Genomic DNA, 8386 nt, shown 5'->3' with positions numbered 1-8386 from the left:
CTTGTTGGCCCGAAGGGCCTGTTTCCACACAGTAATGTAATCTAATCACTGTTGCCTCACAGCACCAGAGACCTGGGTTCATTTCCCGCCTCAGGCAACTGTCTGTGTGGAGTTTGCACATTCTCCCCATGTCTGCGTGGGTTTGCTCTGGTTTCCTCCCACAGTCCAAAAATGTGCAGGTTAGGTGAATTGGCCATGCTAAATTGCCCGTAGTGTTAGGTGAAGGGGTAAATGTAGGGGGCTGGTTTGTGCTTCGGCGGGTTGGTGTGGACTTGTTGGGACGAAGGGCCTGTTTCCATACTATAAGTAATCTAATCTAAACATTTAGTTAATTTTTCTAATTATTTTGTAGAACAAAATTTTGCGAATTGTGTACTGGAGACACCCAGATCACTCTGCAGATCTGAAATCTGTGATCTCTCATCATTTAGATCGTATGCTTTTTTTAATTCTTCCTGTTGAATGGACAATTTCACATTTGCGAGACATATGCCCATTCATTTAACCCATCTTTATCCCTCTGTTGTCTCATGTCCTCTTCACAGCTTACCAAAGACACTATCATTTTAACAAGCGCAAATGCTATCAGAGATGGTGAGACCCAAGGCCTCACCATCGATAATTCCTTAAACAAATTTAATGATGAAAGTAATTCCTAATCTAACTATACATTTTCCCCAAAAGTTAATCATATTTTCAACTAGATCAGTCAAATATTGCTGTCTATCTATCTTCATGTCAGCAGCAAATTTGGCAATCCTTCAGTCCTTTCATCCAAGTCATTCATATGAATTGTAAAAAAAAAGGTGAGACCTCAGCAGTGATCTCTGTGGCACATCACCCATTATATCTTTCCAACCAGATACATTTATGCCTGCTTTCTGTTTCCTGTTCTTTAACTGATCTCTTAAAATGCCAAAACGTTACCCAATGCATAAGCAATCTTTAATGGTCATCTTCTCAAATGCTTCCCTGGTTCTCCTTTATTCATGGCACATGTTACTTAAAGAATCTCAATAAATAGTTTAAACATTTTTTTTTCATAAAGTTATCCTTTTAAGTCCCCTGTTAGGGCAGGTACCTGGGAAGGTGATAGGTAGATGGAGGTAGGGGCTGCTCTACCTATCGTTGTCCCAGCTACCTTCCCCCCAGCCCCACCCCCACCCTCCCATTTAATCTCAGCCCTCTTCCTCACCACACTCCTGATGAAGGACTTATGCCCGAAATGTCGATTCTCCTATTCCTCAGATGCTGCCTGACCTGCTGTGCTTTTCCAGCACCATACCTTTCGACACTGATCTCCAGCATCTGCAGTCCTCACTTTCTCCTTTTGTTCCCATGCACTCCCAAATACTCAGCAATCTCATCTTTAATAATGCACTCTGAAGTCTTACCAACAACCGAGGTCAGGCTAACCAGCCTTAGTTTCCTGTCTTCTGCTTTCTTCCTTTCTTAAAAAGGGGTGTTACATTAGCCATTTTCCAGCTCTCTGGCACCTTCCTTGACTCCAGTAATTCATGAATTATCTCCATGAATGCCTTTACTATCTCCTTCAGAACCTGGAGGTTTAGTCCATCCCATCTGGGTGATTTATCCACCATCAGACATTTAAGCTTCCCCAGCAGTTTCTCCTTAAGTGATGGCCACTACAATCACCTGTATCTACACCCACTTTCCCACCCCACCTCCCCACCCAACATCTCTTGAAGTTCTGGTATTCCTGGTGCCTTCAAGTGCGAAAATTGATGCAAAGTAACCATTCAGTTCCTCCATTTGCTCCAGCCTCATTTTCCAGTGATCCAATTCCCACCCTTGCCTCTCTCTTACCTTTTAGATATCTAAAAAATACTTTCATAAAAAGAACTTGTTCAGATTAATCAGGATTACTTCAGAATCTGATGTGGTGTCTAGAGCTGCCTAAGAGAATTATAACTACAGCCATCAACACATTGGGATTGTGCTTCAAGTTTTGAGAAGATTTGTAGCTCAGGTTGAGGTTCTGAATATAGGTTTGCTCGCTGAGCTGGAAGTATTATTTCCAGACGTTTCATCACTCTACTAAGTAACATCTTCAGTGGGCCTCCAGGCAAAGCAGTGTTGATAATTCAAAACTTCTAAAATTGTGGCCTCTGCTCCCAAGTTGGGTTGAGAAATAAAATTTTGGGGCTGCAGTTGCAGAAGTGCTATTTGGCCACTGATCATTTGTAATTATGACATATGGCAATCATTGGCCAACTGGCCATGCCAGAATCAATTACGTTTAAGGGTCACTGGACTCCAAACATTAAATCTGCTTTCTCTCCACAGATGCTACAACGTGCTGCTGAATTTCTCCTACAATTTCTGATTTTGTGGCAATTATGTTTCTCCTTCCTTTTTTGCCTACCTTGTGTCCTGGACGATTCAGCTGGAGACGGTAGGAGGCTGCTCTACCTGATGAGTTTAACATGGCTGCAAATGGCTCTTCCATTGGCCCCACTCCATCACAATTCTGTTGGTGTCCACTCCACAATACAATCTAGCTGCAAATGGTTCCTTCCTTTTCCTCATCCCCAATGCCTTAAATCTTGCTGCAAATAGCTTCTTTACCTTGCGAGTTAGAGACAGCATATGCCAATACGCATGAAAGAGTGAGAGTGAGATAAAGAGTAAACAGGTGAGAACGTGATAGACAGATATGGTGAGTAAATCAGTGATAGAAAGAGAGAATGTGAATGTGAGAAAGCAAGTCTGTGTTTTGATTTGAGATCCCAACAACATTGATTTCTCCAAATGGAGTCATAGGGGAGCAAAGGTTTGGGTAGCACTAATGCAGAATTGGAGTGATATTGAATGTTCAATCCTTCAAGTTCATGCCATTGTCTTAGAGCAATCTAGTCAGTTCCATTCCCACATTCTATACCTGCAGCACTGTGTTTATTTCGCTCAAGTTTCCACCCAGTTTCCTTTTAAAATCAGGATGATAGGAACAAATACAGCAAGACTCCTAAACTGCAACATCATCTGGAAGTTAAGTTCCATCAAAACATAACAAAACAAACTCGTCAACAATGATTTAATTTATCAGATCATCTGTTTTTACACCTGGTTGTCAAGGAAGGAAAGTAAAAAAAACGCAATGGAACTGCAAACTGTTTGCCTTGAATACTTTGTCACAATTTGGCATTTTCACTATAACTAGCCTATGCACGCTATTCTTTGATAGATGAAACTGGAGTGTGGCAATCCAAGTCGCATTCTTTCAGCAATTTTTATTGATTTGAATGAAGTGCAGCTGTTATAATGATCTTATCACTATTTTGGTCAGATGAAGTGACAGAACAGTGCAAAAGTCCTCAAGAATCATACGTGGCGAAAGTAATTTAGTCACTGTTGCCACAATTTCTTTTGGATTTCTGTGTTGCAGCCTCTGACAGAAATGTAACATTTCAACTGCAAGCCCCCAAGAAATTTTGAGCCAATGCTTACTCATCTCATGCAGTAAAGAAAGTTCCTGTTCTCTTTTAGTTAAAGGACATCTCAACTACTGCAGCAACTCTATCTTTTACCCCAGAACAAATATGCAGATGGTCAAATGATTTCGCACCTTTATATTTATCATGTTAGAACTTGAGCATATCAGCTTAGTTAGTTTATGAAAATTTCAATATTCCATTGTTTTGTTTGATAATTATTTTTAATTAATGCATATTTCTTATCTATAATTCAGCCTCAAAAATATTAATATAGAACTGCTGACCCTCTTTTTATGAAGAATGATACTGTCATCCTAATTTCTCCAAGTATGCTTATAGGTGAATTGAGAAATAATAAAATGCTTCTCCCAACAGCTGAAAAACTTACATTTATATAGCTAATCAAGTCTAAAATATGTCAAAATGCTTCATCTACCACAAATTATTTAAAGGTGGAGGGCAGTTTGTTATGTGCGCAAATACAGCAACAAAAATCAAATAGTCATTAAAGGGCTGGGGGAATATATACGTATTCTGGAGATAAAGCAAAGATGTTAACTACTAGTGGACCCAATGATAGAAGTGTATAAAAAGCAATTTTACAAGTGTATATCAGGCTACTACTGTTATGGTTAATAATTTTCCATTTCCATTACTTTACATCATAATGCAGCTTACATTTCCTAGGTAATAAAAATAATTATTAAAATTTAATGTGCCATTTGAAAACACTAAAAGTAGAATATGCTGTAGGCATATATGATCAAATGCAAACTCCATTTGCGATGATAACTTGACTGGTTTTCTAAGGTGCCTGGTCAATCTCAATTTTGTCAGTATTTATCATGTCTCAATAGGAACAAGTACAGCAATTCTCCTAAATTGCAACATCATCTGGAAATTAAGTTCCATCAAAACATAACAAAACACACTCGTCGACAATGATTTAATTTATCAGATCATCTGTTTTTGCACCTGGTTACAAGACTGAAGCAAGCCAAAATCAAAGTAATTTGAGACTTTGGGAGGTTTGATCAATCAGGAGTGCAGGCCAAGATGAAGCACCTTTATGTAGTAAAACACAAAATAACATACACTTCCTCAGATGAAGGCTTTTCAAAAAACAAAGCATCCAAAGGTAGCAAACAATCCTCTTCAAGCTCGAGCATCTTGCATATGAGACCACTTTTCTTTAGCTAATAACAACATAAACAAAAGACAACAGTACTCAGTGAAATAATCATATGAATCCAAAATACATAATATTATACAATTATACAACAGCCGAAAAGAGAATTTGTTTGAATGTCAAGCTGTCTTTTATATTTTCAGACGATAATGAGACTGCATTTCCAGAATTTCCTGTTTCCATTTCATATTTCCTGCTCCTACAGGTACAGTGTTTAAAAAAAAAGACTTGGCAATCTTTGATTAAATGGAACAGCTCTGCAATTATGTTATGGTTATTGAGAACTTGTAGTGGGAAAGGTATTACTGCTGTGGTAAAGTCAGAGACATTTTTTTCAACATTGCATGTATAATATACCACATGGAACCAAACCAATAACTTGGGATCAGATGAGTTGATCAGTTTGCAGTCAATTGTGGATTTGAATTCTAAACAAAATCAATTAAACCTGTGTGGGTTGATGTGGTGAGGGGTGGAAACAGGTGAGGTATTATTAAACTTGCTACCCTATAACCTGTTCCCCTCCTGGACCTGACCTGCACGTTTTAAATAATGTTTGAAATGAAAAAGAAAACGACTTCAACTTTTCAGGGCAACTAAGGATAAACAATGAATATTGCCTTGACAATATTGAGGCCAAATAAGAAAAACAATGCTATAGGAACAATACTTTGTCCCACACAGCACAATTACAACACAAAAACTCCACAGCAGCCTTCTAATCCCAAAGTAACTAAATCCTTAGCTGCATGCAGTCAAAGTATGACGTCAAACTCTAGGGTTGACAACTTTAATTAAATGTATTTGCATTGGTTTCATCAGATGGCCTTCAATAATTCCACCCTGTAATTGTGCACCATGTTCCCATACAAGTTGGAAATAAAGAAATATATTTGGCCCAGTACTATAGAGTTTGAGAAGTGGGGGGCTGGAGAGAGGGTGGATCTGAAAATTCAGATTCTTCTGACATTTCTGGAACAACAAAATCAAGATGTATGCCCAACTGATAGGCTTGGATACCTGTCAGGTAGGCTTTTGCAAGAGATGTGTCAGCCAGGATCAGGAGATTTCTTGACATCACACGGAATGGCAAATGACAAAACAGTAAATAGTCTAGTTTGGAGATGAAGTAATAGGCATAGATGGTTGTGGCAGAGAAAGGCCAATGATCACTAAGCTGAGGAAAAAGAAAATCAGTGTCACATGGAGCCCTCGCCTATCACTTAGAGAAAGAAATAGGTTTGCCTGGATAAAGCACTCCTCCTCCTCCTGGCTCACAAGCATAACTGATAAGTACTCACCTTTCTCCAGATGCTAGGTTTCCCATGGCCTGGGAAAACTAATTGGGTCTGTGAGTCAAGCTGAGAGAGATAAAATAAGCAGTCTCATGAAAATAAGCAGTCTCATGAGGTACAGAACCTCAAAACTGTCTCTTGAGACTTATGTCTGTAACAGATTTTTCTGGGTTGTTGGGTGGTTTTAGTTGTGAGCAGTATGGGTCAAGCTGAGTTGTGCAACGTGGAGAGTCACTTAGAATCCATAGATTCTAAGTTTGGAAGCAGGCCATTCAACCCCTCAGGTCCACATCAAACCTCCAAAGGGTATCCCTCCCAGACATAAATCTCTATCCTATCCCCAAATTCCTGCATTACCCATGGCTAACCTACCTTGCCTGCACATCCCCGGATGCTATGTGCAATTCAGTATGTCCAATCCACCTCCCTGCATATCTTTGGTCTGGGCCATGGGATAAGGGAGAGTCTAGAGTGTGGTGCTGGAAAAACACAGCAGGTCAGGCTGCATCCTGCTCCTCGGATGTTCCCTGACCGGCTGTGCTTTTCCAGCACCACACTCTGGACTCTAATCTCCAACATCTGCAGTCCTTACTTTCTCTATGGGATAAAGCAGCCCACAAAGCTAGTAACTGGTATGCAGTCACCCTGAACCTAAGCAGCACCTAGCCAAATTGCTTAAACTCTTTTTAAAATTCCATAAAATCCATGCTGCCAAGGGTTGCTTGCAAAAATGTCCAGGAGATTAATGTTTCAATCCTGGAGACTGCAGGACGATTCAAGAGATTGGCAAATCCGCAAGACTGATTTTAAAATGCCTTCCCTGTCATGACAACAGCCTGGCTTTAAACTTTCAAACTCCTCCCCTCAGTTCATAAATGAAATGCGCCTCAGCATTAATCAGCCGACTCAGATTACCCGTTTTCCGGGATTTGAAAGAATAAACAAAATTTGTTCCTCACACTTGGCGGCTCTTCAGTTCGGCGCCTCTCGACGACCCTGGCCATTCAGGGCACCTGAAGCCCACGTGACCCCCGCAGCGCGTGAATTCCACCGGCTCCCGCACACGCGGCCTGGGCAAAGAGAGCACGAGGATGGCAATGGAATAACGGTCCGCGGGAGGGCCAGTGGAACAGGGAAGGGGAGTGTGAGGGGAAATGAAATTCGCAAATGGTAGATTCTTACAAAAGGGGTCTGTATTTCAGTGTTGCATTTGCAATCCCCCTTTCAGTTTACGCATCTACAACCTTTTTCCCATTATGTGATAGCCAAACATGTAGAATTCTCGCGCAAACAGCGAAAAAAATTCAAAGACAGTTCACTATTTTTATAAAGTTCCAGAAGGACATTATGACCTTCTCTTCACTAGTGCAGACACTTCGAGGGCAGTGTACAGTGGCACACAGAACCCAGGTGTGTATGAAGGATCTTCTCATCACCAGCCAAGTCATAGAGATGTACAGCACGGAAACAGACCCTTCGGTTCAACCCGTCCATGCCCACCAGATATCCCAACGCAATCCAGCACCCAGCCCGTAACCCTCCAAACTCTTCCTATTCATATACCCATCCAGATGCCTTTTAAATGTTGCAATTGTACCAGCCTCTACCACTTCCTCTGGCAGCTCATTCCATACACATACCACCCTGTGTGTGAAAAAGTTGCCCCTTAGGTCTCTTTTGTATCTTTCCCCTCTCACTCTAAACCTATGCCCTCTAGTTATCTTTACCCATCGATTTATCTATTCAACGTGCAGACTTAAATCTGATATGACAATTGTATGATCCTTCCTGTATGTCTCCCTTATATCCCAATTTATACTTTGTTCTACATTGAGGCAACTCTTTGGATCTGAAAATGTGTTGCTGGAAAAGCGCAACAGGTCAGGCAGCATCCAAGGTACAGGAGCATCGACGTTTCGGGCATAAGCCCTTCTTCAGGCCTTGGCGGAGTGGGAGGTGGAGTTAAAATGTTCAGCCATGGGGCACTGGGGTCACTTCATGTATGTGTCCTGGAGATGTACTCTGAAGTGTTCTGCAAGTAGGCAACTCTTTGGCTGACTCCCACTCCTTTCTTTATATCTTGGTGCTTATTGGAAAGTTCCTGTGATGTGGCATTTAGCCAAAAGACTTTGACAGGGAGAAAGTGAGGACTGCAGATGCTGGAGATCAGAGTGTGGTGCTGAAAAAGCACAGTAGGTCAGGCAGCATCCGAGGAGCAGGAGAATTGTTGTTTCGCGCATAAGCCCTTCTCCAGGAATGAGGCTTATGAGCCGAGGGGGTGGAGAGATAAATGGGAGGGGGCGTTGGGCTGTGGGGGAAGGTAGCTGAGAGTGTGATAGGTGGATGAAGATGTGGTAATGGTGATAGGTCAGAAAGGAGGGTGGAGTGGATAGGTAGGGAGGGAGATGAACAGATCATGCGGGCGGTGCTGAGAAGGTTGGATCTGG

The 8386-nt window shown here is 41.4% G+C and overlaps 1 protein-coding gene across 1 annotated transcript in view; it reads right to left on the bottom strand.

Annotated features, from left to right (window-relative positions):
* hfm1 (helicase for meiosis 1) overlaps positions 1-6947 on the bottom strand; it is a 201026-nt gene extending 194079 nt beyond the window's left edge. Inside the window, exons 1-3 of the mRNA XM_043698772.1 lie at positions 6899-6947; positions 5665-5821; positions 4551-4651 (exon numbers count right to left, since the gene is read on the bottom strand). The gene's annotated coding sequence lies outside the window, so the exon portion shown is untranslated. The remainder of the gene's footprint in view (positions 1-4550; positions 4652-5664; positions 5822-6898) is intronic.
* Positions 6948-8386: the final 1439 nt, after the last annotated feature.

The sequence above is a fragment of the Chiloscyllium plagiosum genome, chromosome 11, assembly GCF_004010195.1.
Source record: "Chiloscyllium plagiosum isolate BGI_BamShark_2017 chromosome 11, ASM401019v2, whole genome shotgun sequence".
NCBI lineage: Eukaryota > Metazoa > Chordata > Chondrichthyes > Orectolobiformes > Hemiscylliidae > Chiloscyllium > Chiloscyllium plagiosum.
The sequence above is the reverse complement of the archived record's forward strand: the minus strand, read 5'-3'. Positions and strand labels throughout refer to the sequence as shown.